Source organism: Paramormyrops kingsleyae, chromosome 13, assembly GCF_048594095.1.
Source record: "Paramormyrops kingsleyae isolate MSU_618 chromosome 13, PKINGS_0.4, whole genome shotgun sequence".
Lineage (NCBI taxonomy): Eukaryota > Metazoa > Chordata > Actinopteri > Osteoglossiformes > Mormyridae > Paramormyrops > Paramormyrops kingsleyae.
In genome coordinates, this window is record NC_132809.1 from 27,184,490 (window position 1) to 27,192,395 (window position 7,906).

General features: G+C 42.4%; 1 long non-coding RNA gene across 2 annotated transcripts; it reads left to right on the plus strand.

Annotated features, from left to right (window-relative positions):
• The first annotated feature begins 4,800 nt into the window (after positions 1-4,800).
• On the plus strand, positions 4,801-6,561 carry LOC111850545 (uncharacterized). 2 transcript variants are annotated; one of them, XR_002839827.2, is made up of 3 exons: positions 4,801-4,971; positions 5,028-5,165; positions 6,293-6,561. It is a non-coding gene; the product is annotated as an uncharacterized lncRNA (long non-coding RNA). The 2 variants fall into 2 exon arrangements; XR_002839826.2 differs by having other exon boundaries at positions 4,809-4,971; positions 5,042-5,165.
• Positions 6,562-7,906: the final 1,345 nt, after the last annotated feature.

Below are 7,906 nucleotides of genomic sequence, written 5' to 3' on the forward strand. Positions count from 1 at the left end.
ACTACAATGCACATCTCCATAATTCATGACTGGGCCCCCATCTGATTTAACCATCTAATTCATCTTGTAAAACTAGGCCAGTGTCTTCACCCAAGTAAGACCAATTTAAATTAGACTGACTGTAATTTCCCATGAATAATGCAGTGGACTGATGTATGAAGATACAGCATTCAGGAAACTTCTATTAAAAATCGTCAGCGTTTAAAAAAAAAAAAACACCAAAAAAAATGATGTATGTTGTCTTAATGCTTTTAGAAGAATGCAGCATCATCATCCTGTCAATTAAAAACAGCACACAGAAGTGAGAAAATCTCCCTCTCTCCAATCGCTGTATATTTTAAGCTATGAAACAGAGTACAAATGTAATAAATAAATAAACTTTTTAAAATGTCCAAATGGGATATATCTGTCAGAAATGTGATGACGGGAGGCTGATACTGCTGTCCCCCTGTCCTCATCCCCCTTGAGGTGTCACCGACTCCAGGAAAAACTTTAAGTGGAGGGAGGAGACAGCTCCGGATCCGGGGCTGTGTCCCAGTGGGGAGGTGGGGGGGGGGTTCTGCCAGCAGCGCTGTCTCCGCAGCCTTTGATTGTTCAGCTTGAGCTTTGCCCAGGAACTGCTCACTCTGCATGTTTTCCCACCCTGGGCAGCGCCAGCCGCTTCTGGTTTGATTTCCCGTCATGTCACTCGGTAGCCTGTCTTCACTTTCCTTCCCGCGGTAAAATATCGCGTTTTACCATAGTCCCGCTTTAAAAATGGCCACGATCACAGCAGACCGGCGCATCACGAGAGCAGGAAAGACAAGTGCACGGAAACGGGGGCTTCTATCAGCCAGGCACCAACACCCGTGCGCGTCTGCCAGCTTCGCTCACTACGCTCTTAATAAACGAAATATAACAATGGAGTCTTGTGATTTGCATTAATGGGGATGCAATAATAATAATACACCCACACGTGCGTGCGGGAATCGCAGCGGGAATGATGGCACAACCGAGATAATGGTGTGAACGCATTTAGGAGCGACGGTCCGCCGAGCCGGGATGATCTTAAAATAACACTGTCGTTCACAGAGATATTCACGATGACACATGTTTGTTTCAGCACCTAGGAGAAAGTCCAGAAAAGGAATCGCGATGTTCACGTGGGCCTATGCAGCACGAAGTATTACATTTTAAATGTATATTTCCTTTAGTAGGGGGGCTGTACGTGTTTGGAGTTGGAAAGCGCTTGAAATAGATCGATTATGGAAGTAATTCACTACTACTGCTAATGATAGTATTTAACAGTACTCCGATTTTTATTTCTACTTTATGACCTGCTAGTTCAAAACGTGTAATCACTTAACCAGGAAAAAGAATTGTTGTCCTCCCTGTGCTGAAAGAGTTCTAGTGATTGGGATTGCACATGATTCCCTGAAAATTTATTTGGGAAGGTGCTTCAGAGCAGAAATGATGCCTTAGAATCATTTTGAGAGAGGTAAGAGAGGCTGATGAGATCTTTGCTGGGTAAGGAGGGTCTCTCATTGTTTACTCTCCCCTATGAATCCAAAATTATGTACAACTTGTCAAAAACATTCTGCAAAGTACATTTCAAGCTCCTCTTGACATGAACACCAGCATCCCTTCACACCGTAACCTGCTTGTAAAGATACGCTGTATAAATACCACTGGGTGGATGTTACTGTGCTATGCTAGAGGCTACAGCTTGCCAAGTGCACTCAGTTCAGTAATTGAAAGATTTACTACTATGCCAATTTAAGCCTGTGTTGGTGTGGCCAGCAGGGGGAGCCCATCCGGTGGTCTGTGTGGGTCCTAATGCCCCAGTGCAGTCACGGGGACACTGCTGTAAAAATAGTGCCATGCTTCGGATGGGACATAAAACTGAGGTCCTGACTGTCTAAGGTCATAAATGGTCCCTGGGCATCTTTCGAAAGAGTAGGGGTGGTACCCCAATGTCCGGGCTAAAATTGCCCACTGTAGTCCTATCAGATCTGGCCTCCTAATTGTCCCCTGTGTCTAATTGGTGAATTCTCTCCTGCCCCTTCACCACCTTAGCTACTGTATAGTAATATTAAAACAAAGGGACTGTTTCACTTAGTCATGGAAAAGACGGAACAAAAGACGAGTCTGGATTAAAAATGTAGCTGCGATTTGGGAATAAATATATGCAAATGTAAAAATAAAAAACAATATGGATCCAGCTTGGAACGAAAATGAATAAAGGTTGGAAGATGGATGGATAGATGTAAAGACATTTAATGATAAACTTTGCAATAAATTTTTATCAAAAAGGCTCAGTTGGTCTTTGCTTTATAATAGCCATTAAAATAAATCCATTTTCCCGAACCCAGGCAGGCACACAAGGCTGGAGGCACTCAGGATCCTGTCCACTGCAGTACCTACACACTCAGCGCACCTCAGTCTGGGTCGAGGGACCCCTGGGGCAGTTTAGGTCGAGTCATTGCAAATCCCTTTCTATGACAATCATTGCTTAATTTTTAAATTTGTTATTTTCTTTTCACCTCGCCTCCCTGACTAGGATGAGAAGTTAGATGGCAAATGCATGGATTTTGTTTACATGTCTCATGCTGTTTCTTTCATACTTGTTGTCCTCATTTTCTCCTCTATCCGCAGAATTAGCATTCAAATAGTGCAGTCAGTCTTTCCGCAGATGAAATATCATGGAAACCTGCTGCTGATTCCAGTGGTTTCATGGTGTTTCCAACTCTTATCAGTCCAGAAAAACCAAAACTTAACTCACCCGAGCTATAAAAATGAGCTTAACCTTGACCTTGCACTATACCTGCCATTATTATTAAATGACATGTTGTGACACGTAACACAAAACTATAATCCTTGAATACCATATCATAACTGTGTGTCTTGAACTTTTTTATGGAAAATTTGAGTTTTTAGAATTAATAAATACTATATGAGACGTTGGCACTGTAATAAAACCCTGTTTAGAATCTCGGAAGTCACAGTAGCGAGGTTTGATTCTCCATAATGTCTCCATAAGCTGGTGCTCACACTCATCGGCAAGGGAAGCTTTTTCATTGCAAATCCAGATGTGAGATAAGAAGTGAACTTAGCTTCTCCACTGTAAAACCCACTGGATTCTCAAAACCAGCCGTAGGACTGGCCGAGAGGCAAGAAATGCTACTTTTATCTCTTGTGAGCTTCTTTAACATATTTTAATAGTCACATACCTTTTATGGTGTCTTTTATTTTACGCTTTATCTATCTACAGGGATTGGACAATGAGACTGAAACGCCTGGTTTTAGACTATAAGCTGAGGCGATTCTAGGGACACTCGGGGCTCTAGGCGAAACCCTCCACGGGGCCTTCCTACACACACACCCCCCTCCCGCCTGACATGGTAAAATGTATGAATTTAGGCGTGAAGCCTAAATTAATAATATCCACAAAGAGAATTTAATAAAAAGAGAATACACAAATAAAGTAGATTTGTCGTTGCAATGTACTATGAAATCAGTCGCCCTCGGGGACCCCCTCCCAGCTCGAGGGCCCCAGGCAATCACCTGCCCTGCCTGTCCTGTTCCTACGCCTCTGACTACAATAATTTATTAGTATGTTGTAAAGCCTCATTTTGCAGCTAACAGCATGAATTAATTTTGGGAATGACAGGTATCTGTCCTGCACAGCGGCCAGAGGGATTTTGAGCCATTACTCTTGCAGAACAGTGGCCAGGTCACTATGTGATGCTGCTGGAGGAAAACGTTTCCTGATTTGCTCCTCTGAAATATCCCAAAGTCTAATATTCAGGTCTGGTGACCATGCAGGCCATGAAAGATGTTCAGCTTCACTTTCCTGTTCATCAGACCACTCTGTCGCCTGTCTTGCTGTGTGTATTGGTGCATTATCATCCTGATGCACAGCACCACCATCAGGGTACAATGTTTGAACCATTGGGTGAACATGGTCCTCCAGAATGGTTCATAGTCCTTGACAGTAATGCACCCATGTAGAACAAGTAGTGGATCTAGTGAGTGCTATGATATTGCAGCCCAAACCATCACTGATCCACACCTGTGCTTCTCTCTGGGTACGCAACAGTCTGGGTGGTGAGCCTCTTTGGGGCTTCGCCACACCATAACTGTCCAAGACATGGGAAAGACAGTGAAGCTGGACTCATCAGAGAACAAAACATGTTGCACACTGTCCACAGCCCAAGATTTGCACTGCTGGCACCATTGAAACCAATGCTTGGCACTGGCACGAGTGACTGAAGGTTTGGCTATAGGAGCCCAACCACGACTATATAGATTCAGTGGAGCTTCCAACAAAGTTTTGGTGTAAACAGGATAGTCGAGATGTGCATTTAATTCTGCAGTGAGTTTGGCAGCTGTGGTTTTTTGGATACAATCCAGGGTAGGACCCAGACGACGCTGTCAGATGGCTTCCTCTTCTGTCCAGTTACTCCTGTTGGATGTGGTTGTCCTTCGTGGTGGTAGGCTGACATTATCCTGGATACCGTGGCTCTCGATACACCACGCCAGCGAGACATGCACCAACAATATGTTCTCTTCTGAACTCTGATATGTCTCTCATTATGCAGTGTGGATGGCCATTTTTTATGTACATCTGTGCTATTGCTCAAATTCAGTTTTCACACTCTGCTCTTACTGATGGAATGTGTCATCAGTGAAGACTGGCTACCAAATAGGCATGAAACCTCAAATACTCTTCACCAGGTGTTTCAGTTTCATTGTCCAGCCCCCCTTTGTTTGCTAACCTAAGACAGAGTATCAGCAGGACTGAACTGATCACATGCTGGTTGAACACCAGCCCTGTGTTTGAGGCCCATGTCCTCGTTATGGTTTAATTGTGGTCACCTGTGTAGAAAGGCGGACAGTGTGAGATTCTCCCTTTTAAAACGTGCATTCATGTGTCTTTAGTCATTCTGTAAACTTGCATCCTGAACTCCATCCAACAACTTTTCAAAAAAAGTAAGTTCAGCAGTTTTTTTTCCCCTTTTGCTAGTGTTGTAATGAGTGTGCATCAGTTTATACTCCAAAGGAAACTCTACAGCTGTGTGTGAGGAAACCAGTCTGGCTGGAGCGACGCTCACATACGATTCCATGGAAACCAAGGGCATGGGAAGATCTTTGATCTGGGACAAGATTCAGAAGTTTTATGAGAAGTGAGTACGCCAAAGATTCAGAGAAAGTCGTACGCTGGTTTGTGGAAGCGACTGATTGAAGTAAAATAAGAAAGGGAAGTTTCCAACTCTTATCAGTCCAGAAAAACCAAAACTTAACTCACCCGAGCTATAAAAATGAGCTTAACCTTGACCTTGCACTATACCTGCCATTATTATTAAATGACATGTTGTGACGCGTAACGCAAAACTATAATCCTTGAATACCGTATCATAACTGTGTGTCTTGAACTTTTTTATGGAAAATTTGAATCTTTAGAATTAATAAATACTATATGAGACGTTGGCACTGTAATAAAAGCCTGTTTAGAATCTCGGATGTCACTGTAGCGAGGTTTGATTCTCCTTAATGTCTCCTAGCTAGAATGTGAGCAAAGCTGTCCAGTGACCCCAGAATGTGAAGCAACCCTGATGTTCTCCTCACTGAAAAACAACGTGCAGTGATAATCCTAATAATAAATGCACTATTTTTTTATACTGAATCTCTGCTATTTACAGGTGATATAAGCCATATAATGTTCAGCATTTATGGAAAATGATACATATTCATACAATAAAATAAAATCCACCGTATCCACTTTGCTCTAATGTTCATTTAATGTTCCTACTGCTGTGGCTGTTTTTTCTCCATTCGTGTTACTTGTTATTCAGAAAACCAACCCGGGGATCTTGATATTATATAAAATGATTAACACTCATAATCACTGTCTTGTTCTGCGAGATCCACGGTCAAGCTGTTGGATTTTTTTTAAACTGTAGCTGATTGTAGTGTTGAGGACGTGTTTGAACTCGATACACGGTGATTCATCCTGCTGTGAATTTAGCAAATCAGCCCTAATTGACGCAGCATTTTTAAAATTAGTTTAACACTGCTGCTAGAAACTGTGGTTGACGAAAAATGAATTTTGTTTGTGCCAAATTATCAATAACAACATTTATATAATGCGTTTTTCCCTCCTGGTCTGCAAGCAAAGTTTGAAAATTACTATTATTTTAATGTTCATGGTAATGATTCATTATTAGCTTTGATAGAGCAGAAACCTAGAATATTGTAGTGCAAATTATGGTAATGTAACTCTGAAACTTTTTTTTTTTTTACTTTGTCACAGAATTAATAGAAGAGAAAGTCATCTTAAATCAACGTGCTGATCTTGTGATCTAAAGTAAGACAATTAAAATTGGCAAAAAAAAAAAATATTATCACAAAGTCATTCAAAACAGATGAGTTTGTCTCTTATGACCCTTTAAATGGCAGTTTTAATATTTTTTTCTTTTAAGGTGCCCTTTTAAATGGCTTCTTTTTCACTAATGATCTCCATTTTTAAGATGTATTAAAATGCCTGAGAAATATAAAATGTTGTAAGTGCTTCTGAGACCAGCTGTGGTCCAGGGTTTGGAAGAAGTTAAACATCGATGTGCTGAATTCTGGGACGCCTCCACGGATGCTGCCGGAAAATGCGGCATTTCCCCCCGCTGCCTTGTCCCTGTGGGGAAGTCGCAGGATGCCTTCAGTCCAGGCTGATGCTGTTATTGACATCCCGCTGGGAGGTGCTGGTCACGTCCCTTCATCTCCGGCTGCTACTCGGGGGAATGCAGGATATCTGACGAACTGAACCTGAGCTGTGCCCCCCCCATCACACCATAATTTCAACTCCAGCTTCTTCTAAAGTGTCTTACTGGAATTACAGGTTAAAATTTGATTAATCTGATACATTTTTCTAGGCATTTTTCTAACTATGGTCAAGCAGGGGGGGGAAATCATGCCTGTATATAAGATTTCCACTTGTCAGGTTGTTAATTAATTAAGTTTATATCTGAGCCCTGATGAGGGTTTTCATCCGTCAGCCATCCTTGCTTTTTCTCTGTCGTATTGGTAGTTAATACTGCTATAAACATGGCACAGGACATAATTCCTATCTGTTTCTATAAACAGATTTTTGGATGAAATGGTGTCGGCATGCTGGATAATTTATAAGCAATGCAACAGCGCAGGAACTTTCTGTGTTTCCAGCTTGGCATTGTGTGTGTGTGTGTGGGGGGGGGGGGGGGGGCGGGCATAGCCACAATATCACCGATTCTGTTTACTCTCCGTGTCGCAGGCAGGAGCTGTGTCCCTCTCCCCAGCGTCAGAGCCGGCAAACCCAAACCTAGCAGCTGTTTGTAGGATGAGATGTCACCATAGCTGAGGAACACGACTGTACTGAAGCAGAAGCAGGCAAAACGGCCCAGAAATCATGGGCAGATTAATGGCAATCTCCGCCTGGAAAATGCTAAGTTCATTCCCTTCATCACTGGAGGATATCCAGTGTATCAGTGTAAAACTGCATCACATTGGCACAGGGAAATAAGAACTGGCAGTTTGTTCAACCCCCCCCCCCCCCAAAAAAAAAAAAAAACTAAGAGGGGACATTTCTGTCCTGATTCTTACTTTCTTACTGATTCTTACAGTCGACTGTGATCTCCACCGCATGTTCCTAATTGTCTTCTTCGAATGGATATGTTTGACTAACCACAGAATGTTATAATTGGGTGGCTTATATGTCATCTAGGCTCTCTGTTTGCAGTCAGGACTGTCCTGGTTCTGGGAAGGTTCAGACAGGCAGCCATGATTTTAGGCACTATTTTTGAATTTAGTTTAACCTGGTGGGTGGGTGCTGTGGCAATGGCAAAGTGAGTCATCTAAAATATTTTTCTCGTAGATGACAAAAGGGATTTCTAGTTGT